Consider the following 19,531-nt stretch of genomic DNA (forward strand, 5'->3'; position numbering starts at 1 on the left):
GAATTTGGAGGACTAGCTATAAATCGACTAATTTCAGGTTGTTTAAAGACGTCCTAAAACAAAAGCTACTTTCTACTCTAATCAAATTGAGTCAGCAGGAAATGATCAAAAAATCATTTTTTATATTGTCAAGTCATTCACGAAACCTAAAATACTGATACAAGAAATGATACCATCACAAGTATTATGTGATAAAATCTCAAAACACTTTCAAGAAAAAATTATGGATCTGAGGAAAGACTTCCCTGCTACCATCCCTTCGATGAAGGAATCTATATTCTTAGGGTCTCCCTGAGCTTTTTCCAGCTTTCAAGAAGTCAGCTTGGAACAATCAAAACAGGCTATCCTTACCTGTAAATCGGGTTCCCCGTTTGATCCTTGTCCCCCCAAAGTTTTTCAGGCATTAGTAGATATCATCAATCCAGTCATTCATATTTTGCAGGGCTCCTCCTAAAAGATATATCTACCTGGGTTGAAGAAAATAAGGTAATACCTATGACCCAAACTGGTTTCCGAAAAAGGCAAGGAACTATAACCAACATAATGGCACTGACCCTGCTCATGGACGCTGCCAAACAGGGAAAATACCCGCTTTTTCTATGTTTTATAGATTTTACAGCAGCCTTCGACCACGTTGATCGTACCAAGCTTTGGCAAAAACTCGACAACCAGGGCATTCCTCCCAATCTACTTTCCCAAATAAGGAATCTGCACACTAACACATGGGTTAAGATAAAACTTGCAAACGGTGGTAAAACATCAAGAAGAATTCCCACCTCAAAAGGACTCAAACAAGGATGCGTCTTAGCGCCCATGCTATTCAACTTGTTTCTTGCAGACCTACCAGAGATACTGAGCAATAGCGCAGGCCACGCACCCAAACTAGGAAACGTTCCTCTACCTTGCCTGTTATACGCGGACGACTTGGTTTTGATAAGCAGGACCCCTGTTGGCCTTCAACACCTACTGAATGCCACCTTAAAATTTACAAAAGAAAACTCCTTAAAAATAAACTATAACAAAACAAAAACCATGGCGGTCAATTACCACAAGAGAAAAGACCTTAACTGGTTCCTAGAAGGTCATCGCCTGGATCAAAGCTCCAGCTATAAATACTTAGGGGTCATACTGGATCAAAATAACTCAGGAAAACCACAAATAGAAGCCGTGCGGAGAAAGGGGGTAACAACATATTTAACAATTAAACCCCTTAAAAAGCTCTTGCCGGATATGTCACTCGATCCCTTGCTTAGGATTATGCAAGCAAAATTTCAGCCAACCATATTCTATGGGAGTGAAGCGCTGAAGGGAAAAGATGCCGCAACTTTTGATAACATAATATCTAAGGCATATCGCGCAATTTTCCACCTCCCTAGAACGGCCTCCCCTGCCCAAATTCGACTAGAATTCGGACTTCAAAAACAGTATTCAGAACGTATGGGAGCCTATGTGAAATGCTTGCATAAAATTAAACACGATGACAAGGGTACCCTGAATGAGCTACTCTGGACAGAACTTTCCTCTCCAAGAAAAACACCGGCAAACGAATACTTTCAAGAAGCGATTAAACAGCTGGGGTTATCAGAACTGTGGGAAATTCAGAATAACCATCAAGTTTTTAAAAAATCAGTCACAAAGGTAACCCGAACTCTATCTGTAATAGAGGATAAAAAAACCCTAGCTAACAGATCCCATGGCTGGATGGTCTTACACACCTACAATAAATTAACACCTCAACCCTACCTGAAAGTGGGCTTGAAAATTATTATAAAGGAAAAATTCCTCAGATTAAGACTGGGGGCAGGCCCCTTCAATCAATTCCTGCCTCCCTGGGAGAGAAAAGACGAAAACGAGCAATGCCGGGTATGCAGTAATGGTACAGAAGATGCAATCCATATTATATGTATTTGCAAGAAATTAAAAGACATCAGGTGTACCCTTTTAAAACCCGTCTTCATACAATATGGTGTCAGATCATGCAGACAAGCATTAATGCTGTGTTTTAACCCAGATCGGGTACAGCTTAATTGTAGACTGATTAAATTCCTTGACATTACCGCAAAGAGACTAAAAAACCTGGATTGTCTCAACAATTGTATTGTCTGTGAGAAATAAGTTTTTGTATATAGTGATTTTATTATGGAACAAGCGGAATTTTATTGTTGTATATGCAACGGTTTTAATTAATCATGCATAATAAAAAAATACCTAAAATACCAGTCATTAATAAGATAATTAATTCATCATTTGAGTCCGCTAGTGTCCCTGACACCTGGAAAATTGCAGCAGTAAAACCTCTCCAAAAAAAGAAAGTTGCTGATCCCAGTACACTTTCTAATCTTCGACCAATTTCATTGCTGCCCTGGTTGAGTATGTTGGCTGAAAAACTGGCGAACAAACAATTGAACGAATTCTTAGGGGAAGAAAATATTGTCCATCCTAAACAATCTGGTTTCAGACCTGGCCATTCGACAGAATCAGTGCTGCTCCATACATCAGAAACATTAAAATTGGCTTTAGATCAAGGTAGGGATGCAGTACTGGTTCTGTTGGATCTATCAGCAGCATTTGACACTATCTCCCACGCTGTCTTGTTGGATAGATTGGCTATCAATGGCATTACCAACAAGGCATTATCCTGGTTTACATCTTTCTTAGGAAATAGACGCAGCATTGTCACTCTTGGCCAATACAAGTCGGCAGAAAAATTGAGTCTGTCAGGGGTCCCTCAGGGCTCCTCTCTAAAGGCCATATGTAGGTCGCCCAATACCGGTCGGTAACGGACGATTTTCGGTAAATATACCGTTACCGACCGGTATTTAGGCTTTTGAGATGTAGGGGGATCATTTCTGCATTCGGTAATTTACCGAATCGGTAAAATTACCGTATCGGTAATTTTACCGATTCGGTAAATACCGAATACAGAAATGAGATGTAGGGGGAGTGTGTGGTGGGTGTGGGGATTCGTTATTTACCACCAACTGAAAGTTGGTGGTAAATGACGAATGTCTCTGTGAATGCATTATTTGGCCCTTAGATGTGTGCAATGTGGCAGACACACATGCCCTCAGGGCATGTATGTGTGCCACATGTGCACACATGCAGGAATCAGGGGTGCAACAGGGTGTCAATGTGACACCCTGCCACCCTTGATTGAGCTCCCCCCATTACCGATTCGGTATTTACCGATTCGGTAATGGTAACTGGCTTCCCATTGATTCCTATGGGCCTCCTGGCCCATAGGAATCAATGAGATACAGGTTACCATTACCGAATCGGTAAATACCGATTCTAAAATACCGACACTTACCGAATCGGTATTTTTTTACCTACATTACATTTACCGATTCATAAATACCGAATCGGTAAAATTCGGTATTTAAGAATCGGTAAATGTAATTTACCTACATAAGGCCCTAAGCCCCACACTTTTCAATCTATATATGACCCCATTACTCACTCTGATCGACTCCTTTGAGGTTGAGGCTATTACATACGCAGATGATACACAGATCATCCTTACCCTTGATAAAAATTCCACCAGTGCCGAGGAAAAATTCTATCACCGCCTAACGGCAGTTATGAATTGGATGAAGGAGAATCATCTAAAATGCAATAGCCAAAAAACCGAGATTATGTTGTTTGGGAAAACTAATCTTTTTTCGCCCAGTCAGTGGTGGCCTGAAAATATGGTCCCTCCACCGAACATCGCGGACACAGCTCGGAATTTAGGAATTTTATTCGATCATTCCTTATCTTTCCACAGTCAAGCATCAGCAGTGGCAGGCATGTGTTTTTATACTATCAAAACTTTGAGAAAGTTTCTGGACCTACTACCTCTTCATGCTAGGAAATTGGTTGCGGTAGCGCTAGTACTTTCACGCTTGGACTACTGTAACAGCCTGTATGCGGGTGCAAATAAATCCATTATAAAAAAGTTACAAGTGGTCCAGAACACGGCAGCCAGGCTGGTGCTTAGGCTGCTTAGGGGAGCTTCTTCTTCTTCAGGACTTCAACGTCTACACTGGCTGCCCATACATAAAAGAATTCTGTTCAAAATCTTAACTATCATCTATAAAACCACTAAAGCATTAGGGCCAGTCTATCTTAGGACTCAAATTCAGCCCTATACCACACGGCGTTCCCTTCGTTCATCATCTGGACACTTTCTGACAGTCCCCCGTTATCGATTAAAAACAAAAGGTCGAAAAACTTTAGCGGTTCTGGGTACAAAGGCCTGGAACAGCTTGCCGGCTCAGTTGAGACTAGCCCAATCAGAATGTCTTTTCAGAAAGCTTTTAAAAACGTGGATTTTCTCCATCAATGATAGTACCGTGTTCTCCCTGCTATCAGGATAATCACAGGGATTTACACTTTTATCTGTCTCCTTATTTCCTCTGTTACTGTTCTGTTCTCTGTTTCGGTCTGATAGCGCCAAGATGCTCCTTGGAGTGGACGTAGCGCTTTATAAATGAAATTATTCATTTATTCATTCATAAAGTCAGAACAAATGTGATCTTTACAATCTGCATCTGAGGGGAGCTGTTCAAAAGATGTCAGGTATGGTCCTCATTGAGCAAACATGTGTTGAGCTTGAAAAACACAATCAAAATGTCAGGACACAATGGTCCCAGTCTCGATGCTAGAGAAATCGATCAGGTCTTTTGTGATATACCTGTCCAGGGTGATGGCATCTCCATGCAACAAGGGATTCTGGTGTGTTAGGCCAGCCAGTGGGAGGGATGTCAATAATCTGCAATGTTAGGAATATTACATCTTTGAAGCCCTTCAAAACAATACAAGCATTGACTTCTCTGCAAAGAACAAGAGGAAGCTAGTAATATATCATGTAGTTGAGCAGCTGTAAAAAGTCTAATTCACTAGTATGCAGTTTACAAGTTCTAGTCCCAATGGGAGATCCTAGGAGGTTAAGCATCTCTTGCAGTAATCTGTGTAACCTGCAGGTCAGAGGTTCCGATGCCAATGCAACCGATTGGAGGTGTGTGTATCAAACTATTGAACCTTTGCCCCATGGAACCAGCAATCCATCAAGTCACAGAACCACAGACCTGTCAACCCTTTAACCTTTGAAGTCAACACATTATTGTGCCTAGTAAACCATCTATCCAACAATGGTACTATCACTTCATCAATTCATGAGGTCTTGGAATCATCTAGTTGGAAAAGTCATAAAATCATCAAATTATTACAACAGCACTACCACATCAGGGACTAAAATTATCAAGACTACTAAGTCCTACATCATAGAACCATCAAACTACTGAGGGAATGAGCCCTAGCACTAATGACCAAGAGAACAATTGAGATATTGAGCACTGGAACCATCGAAGCACTAAAGCATGGAACCAGCAGAACATTAAACAACACACAATATTGAAACACTTAGTCGCAGAAATATGCAATGGTAGAGCCATGGATATTATTGATTCACCCAACCATTAATCAATAAGCTATTACACCTTGGAACCATTCATCAAAGAGTCCTTTACCTGTAAATCCATAGATAGATTGAGCCATGAAACCAACCAACCATGGACCCATCAAGCCATCGACCCAATCATCCAGTGAACCACTGACTCAATGCGTCACACAATCATCTAACAATAGAAAATGAAGCGTGGAGCAATTGAGGGAGGAAACTGCAAATCCATCGAGCCACTTAATCATCAAGATCTGACCCATTAAAGGGATGAACCACTGACATTGAAGGCTTGGCTGATGGAGCATTAAACAAGAGAGTCACCTGGCTCTCAGGATTGAGGCTAGGCAACAGGTACACAGGGGCTGGAGAAAAGGACTTCTTCCCCTTCACTCCATTCCTATTTCTCCCCCCATTTATTTGTTTCCAGCTTCTTCATCAGCACAGATATTCAAGGATGGCAGGGGCTTTCAGTGAGACTGCAATACCGAAATCTGACATTGGCCCATGGAGCCATGCAATCACTGACCTTTACATAGTAAATCCATCGACGCATTGAGCTGCCAGAAGGCCAGGTGAGTGCAGTCTTAACGTTGATAACAGATTTTGTCCAGATAGTTAGGAGGGCATTTAAAGCTGATAAAGAGGCACCTTCTTGAGATAATACTGATAATGAGTTACTTTTTAGCCTTTGTAAAAGTTTAGTGCCCTGTCTAAAGGTATGGTGGCATCTGTGTCAGCCCTCCCTTTTTCTGATCATAATGGGGTTGGGAAGAAAAAACTAGAAGTGACATAAATAGCCCCAAACTATAGGCACAAGAACACAACAGGGAAAACACTGAAATGGTCAAGAAGACCCTCATATCTTTTCTGATCAAGAGGAGGGTTGGTTCCCAACAAGTTCCAACTGATATGGATGTTCACAACATACTAGACCACAGTAACTTACGCTGCTGACCCAAGTGTTGCACAGGCTACTTGCTTTCTCATTAATTAGGTGTGCTAAACATATCATTTTACGATGTAAAATATTTTAGTTAGGTATGCTGAATATATTCTAAGATGTCAAATATTATTCTTTTTATTATCTGAAGATTATTAGTGTCTTTGTTAGGATCTTTCACGTATCTAGGTTCAGGGTCAAAAGAATGACATGCTTAAGTAAACATATTTGGCATACGTAATTTGATTCTCTTGTGGTGTATGTAATTACTTGTATTTTTTATATTTGAATATCCACCTTCGAAAAAGCACTCTTACTTGTGTTGGCTATCATGTAATTGTATGTCGTTTTTGGATATAATTACTATGAAATAAACGAAGATTTGGTAATTGCTCCTGAAGAATTGTCTTTGATTTTTATTATCACTATTCATGGCTTTATTTTGCCAGATTGAGACAATAGGTCTTATTTACGGTTTGGCAAAAGTGACGGCGTACCCTCTCAGCCAAAATGAAGTTCCGCCCGCCTCGTTTAGAGTTGGGTGGAACTTAAGTATGTCAACGATGGAGAGTACTCCGTCTTCACAGCTGAAATACTAATCTGATGGTGCATGCGGCATGACAGATTTTGCTATTGGTCTACCTGCCCTTTTAGAGTGGGTGGAGAAATGGCCTGTTTTTAGTTTCAAACACCACTATCCAAAGAGTAGTGGTAAGGGAAATCAAAAAACATTTTAATGGCCCTTATGAAATCGCCCATGGCGAGGGGGCTATTGCTTTTCTTATTTTCAAAAAGAAATTCCTGCTTTGGGATTTTGTTTTTGAAAATAAAGAAAGATATTAAAAGTGTGCTGAATGGAATCATATGTTGAATGGAATTGGACACATTATAATGCAAACTTTTACAACGCATGCCTTTACAACGCAGTTTTTACATTGCAAATTCCATTAAAACACATTATTTTACAACGCATGCCATCACAACGCATTTTTAGAAACTACACTTACAACGCATTCCATTACAACGCATACCATTACAACACAAACCATTCCAATGCATAATACTTTTAGGGCAACAGTAAGGTCAGTGTTGGATAGTATAGGGGTAATAATTACTATTCTAACTCCAGTAAGTGCAACAGTAGGGTAAGTGTTGGATAGTGTAGGGGTAAAAATTACTATTCTAACTCCAGTGAGTGCAACAGTAAGGTAAGTGTTGGATAGTGTAGGGGTAAAATGTACTATTCTAACTCCAGTGAGTGCAACAGTAGGGTAAGTGTTGGATAGTGTAAGGGTACTATGCATTGTAATGGTATGCATTGTAATGACTTGCGATGTAATGCCTGCGTTGTAGTGACATGCGTTGTAATGGCATGCGTTGTAGTGACATGCGTTGTAATGGCTGCGTTGTATTGGCATGCGATGTAAAGGATGTTGCGTTGTAATGACTGCATTGTAATGGTTGTTTCCCATTGAAAGGAGCTGTACAGCACACTTTCAATGCATTGACAGGAACCTCTGTGACAGCTGTTCCTGCTAATGTAAGAGATGTCTACTAGGGAGGCAGACATTTCTGAATTCGGAGTGTGGTTACTCCATCAGAGCAACAGAGTATTTTACTCTGTCACCCTGACAGAGAAACATTTGCACTTTGATATCTAAATCAGCCCCTATTGTCATTTCATCTCGGTACATTGCATCATTTCAATAAAAGGGTCGAATTTTACAATACCTTGCATTTTAATGGACATTTGAAATAAAACTAGCTGAAACCATTTTATTGAAAACTATTGTTATTTTCAATGATAGTTCCCTTTTATTAATTATTATTTTGTAATATTGCTTGTGTTACTGAGCTGTTTTTTAATCCGTCACTCTAATTTTTAACCTGAATTTTTATTTTTCTAATTTAAATTAAATGCAATAATCTTACTTCATTTTTCAGTTAATTGATTTTTCATGAAAAATTGACATTGAAATGGTTTTCTTTGAAATGTACTTGGATAAGACGACTTTATACAAAATAGGACACGAGGCCCTCCTTTCTTTTCTCTCTATATAGATGGGGAGGTGTGGCACCGGTCCTAAAATGGGTTTCGTCTTTTTTGAGGTACAGACCCATGTCGCCTACCCTTCCGCTTCAATGTATGTCACCTGAAGAATCATTCATGTTACCTTATATGAGGAGCATATGGGGGACTCTGTTGCCATGGAAAACCGTTGCCATCTACGAGTATGTTGTGACACTCGGCTTTACGTATGGGAAGCTGATCTAAAAGACACAGCCAACCTAAAGTATTACCCTAAAACCCTTAAACATCGAATGGCATTACTACTGAAACTTGAACTTAATCAAGACATAATTGTACTGCTCTGCAATGTAAACTCCCCGCCCCTGCCTGTTCAATCCTGGATCTGGTTTATGGTAGACTCTACTTCCTGAGGTCAAATGTTAGGACTCATTTTAGACACACATCTAGTTCTCCAAACACACTGAAAATAAATCATTTTTTTCTAGTTACAGAATTTACAAAAAGAGAAAACATTTACCCTGTGAGATGACTTTAAAATGGCAGTCCATCAATACTATTGATAAATATTGAGGTGGCAAAGACAGCCACAGAAGATCCTTCTAAACAGCCGTGGGTCCCATCAAAGCCACTCATACAAGTCTGGGTATGGCAACAAATTGGTCTGATTCCATTACACTTCTCAAAATACATTGGCTGTCCCTTCAAGCAAGAGCAACCTGTAAAACCTGCTGAATTTTCTTGATTTCCAACAGATGACTTTGTTTCCAGTGAACGTCTACCTAGAACCATGAAGTTCGATTGTGAATGTACTAAGGACCACACAAATGGGAGTAATCGTTGGAGAAATGCTCTCTTCATAACAAAACACAACATAACAATGTCCAGTTTTGGCCATCCACCATACAACTGAGAGAAATGATGGTTAGTCTGCAGCTCTAACCCTGCAAGATGCAAGCCTCATCTAAAACTCAACAATCCACACTCGAAAGATATAAAACTTTGGAGAAAACAAATCTTCTCTTTGCGCACCCAAATCCTGGGCTCGTCCACCTGAATAAATCTCTCTTTTCCCCAAATTGATGGACTTTTGTAAAGGCCCGTAACTCATCTTTCAAAATGTGCCTTCTAAACAAATGTACCACTCAAACATTTTAATACTTATTGTGATCACTACTGTTCTGTTCCTGCCTTTGGTTTGTTTGCCTGGGAGCTTACTCAACAACTCTCAAGACTATGAGGCTTATTTGCAAGCCCATTGTGCCACCGGTGCGTCACTATTTTTGACGTACCAGAGCGCAATGAGCTTGCCCACATTTACAAGGACACGTGAAGTCACCCTGCGTGACTTTTCATGGCCTTGTAAATATGGCCCCTTTCACACATTACTCTGCATGAAAGGGGCGTTCCATGGAAGTTGCTGTAGGTGTTCCCACGCACCATCCATGGAACTTGACGGATCCCCGCAGCGCAGGCACCCTTGCAAAATGACGCAAAGGTGCCTGCGATGGTGCTTGGCAGCCAATTGTGAGCCAGCGCAAGGGAAAGCACAGGGATGCATCGTATTGTTGTTAATTCTACACATCCTTGTGCTTTGAAAATGACGTAGCACGGTGCAGCATAATGGCAAGGGGCGCAGCGCTGTGTCATTTTCTTGTAGATGAGGTTCTATGAAAGGGAATTGACTGTGAAGGGTCTTGTGAGGTTATCAAATCCGAAAAACTGCGAGCAGGCCATAAGAATCCAAGATCAACAAACCTGAGGAGCGCTGGAATTAGATTACAAGTATTACACATAACATAGATATCTCATCAGGAGAATATGATGACCCATGCTTGGCCCTCTATTCCCAATAGATACTTGCATTATTCATTCAATGTGAAGATATCACAGCACTAGCACACTGACTTAATAAAGACAAAAAAATATATACTAGTACTCCCTCTTTTACAAAGCAAGGCAAAACAAACATAACCACACTCACATGACACAAACATCATATGACTAAAAACACCACAAGCCGTAAAATCACGCCATTCACAAAATAGCATCATATAACAACACAAAAAAATGGAATAAAAAGCAAGATGCAACTAATAATGATGCAGCGTGGAATTTTAAATCCACCCTTCGTCACAGATCAAATATCACACTAGCACATTCACTCAATACATTCATTGGTGGGGCCCATAACACCAACACTGACATGAAAGGAATACCTTTTCAACTAAAGAACTTAATTTACTTGAACATACATTAAGTACCTTTATTAAACTCAGAACCTCAAGATATTCCCTCCATTTAGTCGATGGATCAGTTAGTTGATATTGTATTTTTGGTGACTGAATTCTTTAATCTATATTTAATCTTATTCTAATTTCTCTAAATAAATCACCCGACACATTTGTTTGTTAGAATAATAATTTTGTTTATCTAATTAATTGCAATTTTAATAAGTCATAAACCAAATCACCGAACATCATATTTACCTAATCTGGCTATTAGTCGTCCTCTAAGTCAATCAAGTCATGGGAAAGTCTTTAATTCATCAAAGTCAGGCAGCAATTCAGTCTTTCAAAGATTCAGGATAATCAGCTGTCCAGCAGTGTCACCGTCCTCTTCGTCAGCGTCAGCATTCCCAGCCTTAAGGCGCCTTGCATCACATAGCATTGTCCCTCTCTATTCTACCATCTTTTATAATAAATTGAATGTCAAAATGTAACAAAAATCAGTTTTAGAAAGACCTGATTGGAGGATTTGGGGTCATTCTGTGAAGTTCTCACATAGCCTATTTTGTTAGATCATCACGCTTGCTGGTTCCGGTTTTAAAGACAGTCTTTTGTTTAGCAAAATTGGCAACTCTCCCAGTGCGTCCTTGATGGGTACATCTCACATGAGGTCAAGACGAGGCCACTTGTTGCTGGCTGTGGCGCAGGCGCACTTCACCCGAAACCTCGTGGAATGGTACCGGTTTCGTCGTGCCCATGGGTCGGCCATTTTTACGAAGGCCCAAATCGGTCAACTTAAGCAAAACAAACACAAAACGTAATTAAAACAATGAAATGGCTAATAATATGTTAAACCCTCACTAATTCCCCTATGTGTATGTAATTATCTAGCACGCTAGCAACATTCAAAGCGTTTATATTCACCCAACGATGTCATCTGGTGCAACTTACAATTTCATCACAAAAGCAACATATATCATGCAATATTCTAATTTCTACTATTAGTATGCGTACATATATTAGTATACAAATGAGTTTAACCATGCAAATGCAAATCCCACGTGTAATTCTTTCATTAATATTGTTGGTTAGATATCACTTCAAACAGATTAATAATATTACAATTAGTAGATTATTCGGATTAATATAAACATAAAGAAATGGGGGGTATACAACATTTTATACTACCCGCTCCAGTAATCCCCCCTTTGGTGATTATATCACCACACCATCAAAATTTTGCATCCCTTTTGCGGAATTTCAAAGTGATTTCTTGTTTTTATTCATAATTCAGTTTCCCCTGTCTCTTCTCTTTTTGCTGATTTGTACATACTCTCCTTAACTTCCTCTAATTCTATCTCATCAAATTCTCTCTTGTTTTACGTCTTTTCTCCTTAAATTTTCTCTCTTTAACTTTTTCTGGTTTTTATTCCTTTTACGACAGATTCATCCTAATCTTATTATTAATACTATGAAAATCACACATGTTAATGGAAATAATATTTTACCTAAAAACGTACTACCTAAATTTACTAAGAAATCTTTAATAGCTGATATTTTCTTTCCAATCTTTTCCCATACACCTTCAACCTCCAGTGGTACAATTTCGTCATGCAATTCTGTAATATTTTTAATATACATTTTTAAATCTTTACTTTCGTCAGGAATGTAAGTACAACAATGTTGAACTTTCAGCATTCCACAGACTCCACCCTCTTTTGCCAATAATATATCAAGGGCAAGTCGATTTTGCATTACCATAGCAAGCATGGCAACCATTTCAGTGTTTACCAATAAAAATCCTCCAGCGGATCTTGTTGGCAAGCTATCCACTACTGTTGAAAGTCTTCTAATTTTGTTTGCATTCAGAGATATTCCCACAGCTGGTATCAGTGCTCCAAAAATACCACCTACAATTTCTGACCAAGATTCTCTCTTACTACGTACTAAATTACTATCTAAGCTATGTACACCATCTTCTCCTCTATCCATGTGAAAAATCTTCGGAAAGACCAGGCCTACATAACATGTGCCATACCAATGGTATGCCCTGTTCCCACAAATGAAATATAATCCAGGAAAAACTGGATCTTTCCCACCTTTAAATCCCCATCCACCCATGATTCGGTATGTATCATGGCACTCGCTATTTCCTACAAAATAATTATCATATGCAGTTTTATTCCTTCTAATACACAATTTTCCTTTCTGAGACCAATCTAAAGCCATAGTTGGACTAGTTTCCCCTTCCAAGTGTTTTTCTATTTCTACATCCCAGACTGTTTTCTCCACCTTTCCTTCTGATGCCTTTCTTTGCATTTTCAGTCTCCTTTCTTCAACCATATCTAAAAATGTCTTTTCCTCTTTCTTTAAACTGCAAGTCAAATTGTTTTCAAATATGTATTCTAATGTTAATTCTTTGGTTTCTAAGAAAAAATCACCTAATACCTTTGCAGGTCTTATCTTGTTTAGCTTGTTAATTGACGGTACTTGTGAAAATATAGTATATACATCTGAAAAATAATATTCTAATTTCCCTATTTGATAAAATAGACTAGCTATTACACTACATGTTATTCCATAAGTTACTGGAAGGTGGTGATAAGTCACTCCCTCCGATACAGAGGCAGGTAACTGCATGAAGACATAGCAGTCCCTTACATCCATTGTATTTACATATTCATACGACAATTTCGAAAACACGTTGTTTGAAAAATTAGTTATAGACCTATCTTTATGTAAATAGTTTTTATCTATTCTAGTCGGAACTACCTTTTGAATCTTTCCTATATTAGTTATGTTTTCACTATGTCCTTCTATTGTATCTATAGTAACTTAAAATGAGATCAGGAGAGCACGTACACTCCATAGAAGCATTAATAATCCTCTACAATAACAACACATTTTACACCATCTCTTCATAAATGTACATCTACCTTTTCTAATATCTATGTTTGCCATCTTTGCTAAAATGGACTGTGTCTTTTGACTTAGCCTCTTCTACTTCACAACTAGTTTTCTAACCCAAGGCTCTAAGCACCTACTTGGTTCTACCAGTCTTTTGTCTTTTTCTGTATTTTATTGTCTTTCCATCAGTTGTTTTCTTATCTCATTCAGTTTGGCATTTCATCATTTTTCACTTTTCCTTCGTGATCTATATACAGAATGTCCTGAATATCCGCTTCTTCTCCAATATCGGACAAGATAACTCTCAGGATTTCCAATTCTTCGTCTTCCTCAACCACTTCTGGTACAACCACCTCTGGATTTCCTTGGCTATCCGCCTCTTCTTTTACTTCAGGCAGGGCCACATACGTCCATTCTGGTGATTTATACTTCTGGTTAGGTTTTGTGGTTCTTTTGCTCTCTTTAATTTCAATGGTTTCTTCGTCTTTTGACTTCACCTGACTTGTCACTTCATTCACCTGTTCAGCCCTTGGTGAATTTACTCGTGTCAGTCGGTATCTCAGTCTTTTTATTTAATTCGGCCAAACATCATCTTTTGCTGCTCATTTCAATCTACTTCCTTTATCATTCTTTTCAGTTCTCCAAGCTCTTTTTCTTAGAACTCGACCTTCAGGTATTTCATCTTCGCTTTCGTCTGACTCTGTTTCAACTTGCTTTTTACTCTCAACAGTTTCTTTTTCCACCACTTCTTTTGTTTTCCCTACTTCTGTCCCTCCTCAAATCTCCGACACGCAATCTTCCTGCTGACTACTTGTCCCTGTTTCTAACTGGATTTTGGAGTTCCCTACACTTCCTCGGGGGTCTTCCGCAATAATCTTTCCCTATCTCTCTGTATCTGGCACCTGTCCATCTAAATGTGTTGTTTCAGGTGGAATTTCTCTCAATCTTTCATCTGGCACTTCCTTTTCATGAATTTCTTTTATTGTCTCTTCACTGTCTTTTTCTTTTGATTTCCATTGTTATTCCCTTGAACACTGAGCTCCTTGTTCGGTCTCTGAGTCTGAACTAGTATCAGAGATCTGTAACCTTCTTCTCAGGGAAATACTTCTTGGAACATGTGTTAGACTTTGTTCTGCTTCCCCCCTTTCAGGGTTTTCTTTTGTTCTTGGCTCTCCGTCATCTGACTCAGTACTGGATTCTGATTCATCAAAATACTCCTTTTCTGTGCTGTTCACTGGATTTGGAATTCTCAATGTACGGCTTGCATGGATCCAGTTTTTCAATCCAGTACACTTTACAGCTGTTGTTGTGGTCAAGATGACTTGTCTTGGTTTTCCCCACCTTGGAACCAAACAGTTTCTTCTTCTGTGTACTTTTACTCTCACCCTGTCCCCTGGGCTTAGATCATGGGCTGGCTTCTTTTCAAGGGTGGTGGCATCCGCTCCAACCTGAAGAAACACAGAATGAACTGCGTCAGCCAGGCTTTTACAGTATTCCAACACCATGTCATCAGTTATAGTCATCAGCTTGTTGACTGGTATAAACACGTGCCACATGGCTCGTCCCATGATGATTTCATGGGGGCTTAACCCTGTAGTTCTATCTGGAATTGATCTAATAGTCATGAGTACCAGAGGCAAGACATCAGGCCATTTCATACCTATGGCTAAACACATTTTCTCTATCCTGTTTTTGATAGTACCATTCATCTGTTCCACCACACCAGAAGCCTGTGGTCGGTAGGCACAATGTAGTTTTTGTTGTACATTCAATGCTTCACAAATCAGTTTCATGATCTCATTATGGAAATGTCCTCCTCGGTCTAATTCAATTGTCACTGGGAACCCAAATCTAGGGACAAATTCCCTCAAAAGTAATTTTGCCACGGTCATCCCATCATTTCTTCTTGTTGGGAATGCCTCTACCCATCTGGAAAACAGACAGACCATAACCAAAACATACCTGAGTCTGTTACAGGGAGGCTTTTCAATGAAATCGACTTGCATTGCCTTCTCGGCCTATTGTTCCTAGACTCACTACTGTCTTTCTTCCAGGATTGTATTGCTGACATATTAGGCATCTCTGACAAAGACTTTCTGCTACAAGTCTGAATTTGCATTGTACCAGGTTTGTTTAAATGACCTGACCATAGCATCTCTCCCTATGTGTCCCTAACCATGATACATCCGTGCCATGGCAGACATCATGCTATCAGGCATGACTGGTCTTCCATCCCGATAGACCCACACATGATCCTTCTCTCTTGGAGCACATTCTGCTTTTATCCACTGCTTCATTTCCTCATTTCCTGCTTCTTCCTGTAATTGTCTCACTTCTTCCCATGTTCCCACAATGTTAGTAAACATCAAGGAACAAGAAACCACTTCTCTTTCCTTAGCCCGATTAATGGAATTCTGATTTTGTGCACAGTATTGAGCCATGTCATTAGCGTATTTGTTGCTAGTGGTGACATAATCACCACTTTGACTATGAGCAGCACACTTCACAACAGCCAATTGCCTAGGCAGCTGCATCGCCTCAAGCAATTTTCCAACCACTTCAGCATTCTTAATGGGAGTTCCACTTGATGTCAAAAATCCTCTCTGCAGCCATATCTGACCGAAAACATGTACGACTCCGAATCCATTCTGGCTGTCAGTTATCACAGTCACTCTCACACTCTTTCCAATCTTGCATGCTCTAGTCAAAGCAACAAGTTCAGCTACTTGTGCCGATTTTACTCTTTTCAGATATGATGCTTCCATTACTGCTGCAACCGTACATACCGCATATGCTGCACTTAACACTCCATCATCTGTTCTCAAACAAGACCCGTCCACAAACAGAACAAAATCACTTTCTGGTAAGGGTACATCTCTTATGTCAGGTTTTGTACAGAAATCAAGTACATCCAGACAATCATGATCTGCTTCATCTCTGACTTCCACATTCCCAGCATCAGGCAGTAATGTTGAAGGATTCACATTTATACATCTCACAAGACTTACATTTGTGGCACCTAGTATAACTTTCTCATACTCAGTCAGCCGACTATGTGTCATATACTGAGTACGACTTCTTGTTAAAAGGATTGCCACATCATGAGGTACAAACACTTTCACAGGATATCCCATCACAATTCCCTCACTCTGTTCCAAACTTCGGCATGTAGCAGCTACTGCTTTCAAACACCCAGGTAGGGCCACAGCTACTGGGTCCAACATTGATGAAAAATAGGCAATTGGTCTCCTCAGTTTTCCATGCTTCTGTATTAGCACAGAAAGCGCACATCCATTTCTCTCACTGCAGTACAACTCAAACTCCTTCTCATAGTCAGACATACCTAATGCAGGTGCTTCATACAACCCATCTCTCAATCTTTTAAATGCTGCCAATTCTTCTTTGTTCAAATCAATGGGATCTTTCACATCGCTTCTTGTCAGTCGTACCAACGGTTTTGCAATCAACGAAAAATTGCTAATCCATTGATGACAATATCCAACCATTCCCAGAAACATTCTCACCTCTCTTTGGGTCATAGGTGCACTCATTCTTTTTATGATCTTGATTCTATCTATCGTTATTTTTCTCAGTCCTTTTTCAATGTGATGTCCTGAATATTGTACTTCTTTCTTGCAAAATTGTAATTTTGATGGTGACACTTTAAGTCCTCCATCTGCCAAATGGTTCAGCAAGGCTATAGTGTCTAGTTTACAAGCCTCACGGGTGTTCGACGCCACAAGAAGGTCGTCGATGTACTGAACTAATACTGAATTTTCGGGCATTTCTAGACTTTCCAAAGACTTCTTCAATAACTGATTAAATATTGAGGGGCTTTCTGTATACCCCTGTGGAATTCGGCACCAAGCCAAAATACGCTCGCCGAATCAAAATGCAAAAATTTGCTGACTGTCATGATGCAATGGGATGGAAAAGAAAGCATGGCATAGATCAATTACTGTATACCATTCTGCGTCATGGGGAATCTGATATAAAATCACAGATGGATTTGGTACAATGGGACAACATGACACAACAATTTTATTTATCTTTCTCAGATCTTGTACTATCCTGAACTTCCCACTAGGCTTTTTCAGTCCCATTATTGGTGAATTACATGGACTACTCATTATTTCTCTCAAAATACCTTTTTTATCATTTTTTCAATCACAGGAGTCACTCCTTCAATTATTTCAGGTGTCAATTTATATTGAGGGACATTTGGATAACTCACTCCTTTTACTGTTATTTTCACTGGATCTACATTTCTCATTAATCCCACGTCTTCTCCTGTGAAATCCAAAACTTCTGCCTTTACAGATTGTTTTAATTCTTTAGGTAATTCTTCAGGGTTAAATACAGCATAGGTTTCAATAACCTTATTTTCCCTGTTTGTCATGGTCATTTTATACAGCACATCTTCATCCGGGGTTTCAAATGCTATCCCATCCGGGGTACAAAATATAGTGCAGTTCATTTTGCACAACAAATCTCTACCTAACAGATTCAAAGGACTGGTATCGCACACGACAAAGCAGTGCATTTCAGAAAATTTCCCTATGCTAACTTTCATCGGGTCTGTAAGGTAAGTTTTAATCTGCCTGTTGGATACACCAACTACTTGGATCATTTCATCCGAGAGAGGAAGATTCTTAACATCAGCTGATCTGACAGTTGATCGAGTAGCACCAGTATCAACTAGGAAAGTAATGCTTTCATCATTAATTTTTCCATCTACAAATGGGCCTGACTGGTCTACTTCTAGAGTTGCGCCAAGTACACACTCTTCTTCCTCCCTTCGGCACCGTCAATAACTTTCCTCTGAATCACTCATCGCGTTGCAGCCAATACTGCGAAACAGCGCTAGCGCGTGGCAGTTTATTTATCTACTACTACTATACCTCTGGGAGTTTTTGCTCTGTGGAAAAGGTGGTTTTGGCACCTGATTCTGTTGGGTAACAACCTGCTGTTGTCGCTGCGGTTGACCACTCACCTCATTCTGCACCTGTGGATTCAATGATGCATTTTCATCGTTAGAACTTGGGGGAAATTTACACTCGGATTTCCAATGCCCTATTCTACCGCAATTATGACACAGGAATTTCTTCTTAGCTTCCTCTATATTTCCTTTACCTTTCCCAGGACTGAATTTTTGTCTTGATCCTGTATTATTCGCTTGTTCGGCTAATTGAGCTTCCTGTCTCTCTGCTACCTTCACTTGTGCCCACATAGCCTTTTCTTTTAACTTTCGTTGTTTGGCCTCAATCTCATCACTGAAATATTTTGCATGTCTCAATACCTCATCTATTTTCTTGTTTTGCCAATCTACGGTATGTTGTTTTATCATCTCACTAATTTCTGGACGAAGACCATATACAAACCTGTATACAAAATGACTTAGATCCTTTTCACTCAGATTTTCATCTCCACTAAACTGTTTAAAGGCCAAGATCAGCCTCTCATGATATGCATGTACTGACTCTTTGCTTTCCTGATGCGTTATTCAATTTTTACCCAATCTGTCTCTTTAGGTGGAACCTTATTCTTCAGAAAGGCAATAACCTGTTCGTATTTCTTCATTACCTCGGGGTCTGGAGCCCCTGTTTTTGGATCCCTTGGGTATTCTTGTTGTTGGAAAACCACTCCCACACTAGAAGGGGTGGTGGTGGTCTTCCGGACACACTGTGGTAGCTTGGCTCGAGTGGTCAGGAATCAGGCTCCGTGCTAAGCATACAACATACCCAAACAATAACCATGCGTGCATCCGTTCCAAAAACGACTCTACACCGTAAAAATTATGAAAATAACTTTCTTTATCTTCTTTTTCTCTTAGTTGCTGATTGGAGAAAATAAATAACAATCACAATATACAAACTTTTTAGAAAGTGCAGGACAAATAAATACTGGCTTAATGATTCAATAAATAGGGGTGATCATAAATACTGAAGGCATAAATAAAAGTGCAATACAGACAGGCAATTAAA

This window comes from Triturus cristatus, chromosome 11 (genome assembly GCF_964204655.1).
Source record: "Triturus cristatus chromosome 11, aTriCri1.1, whole genome shotgun sequence".
Taxonomy (NCBI): domain Eukaryota; kingdom Metazoa; phylum Chordata; class Amphibia; order Caudata; family Salamandridae; genus Triturus; species Triturus cristatus.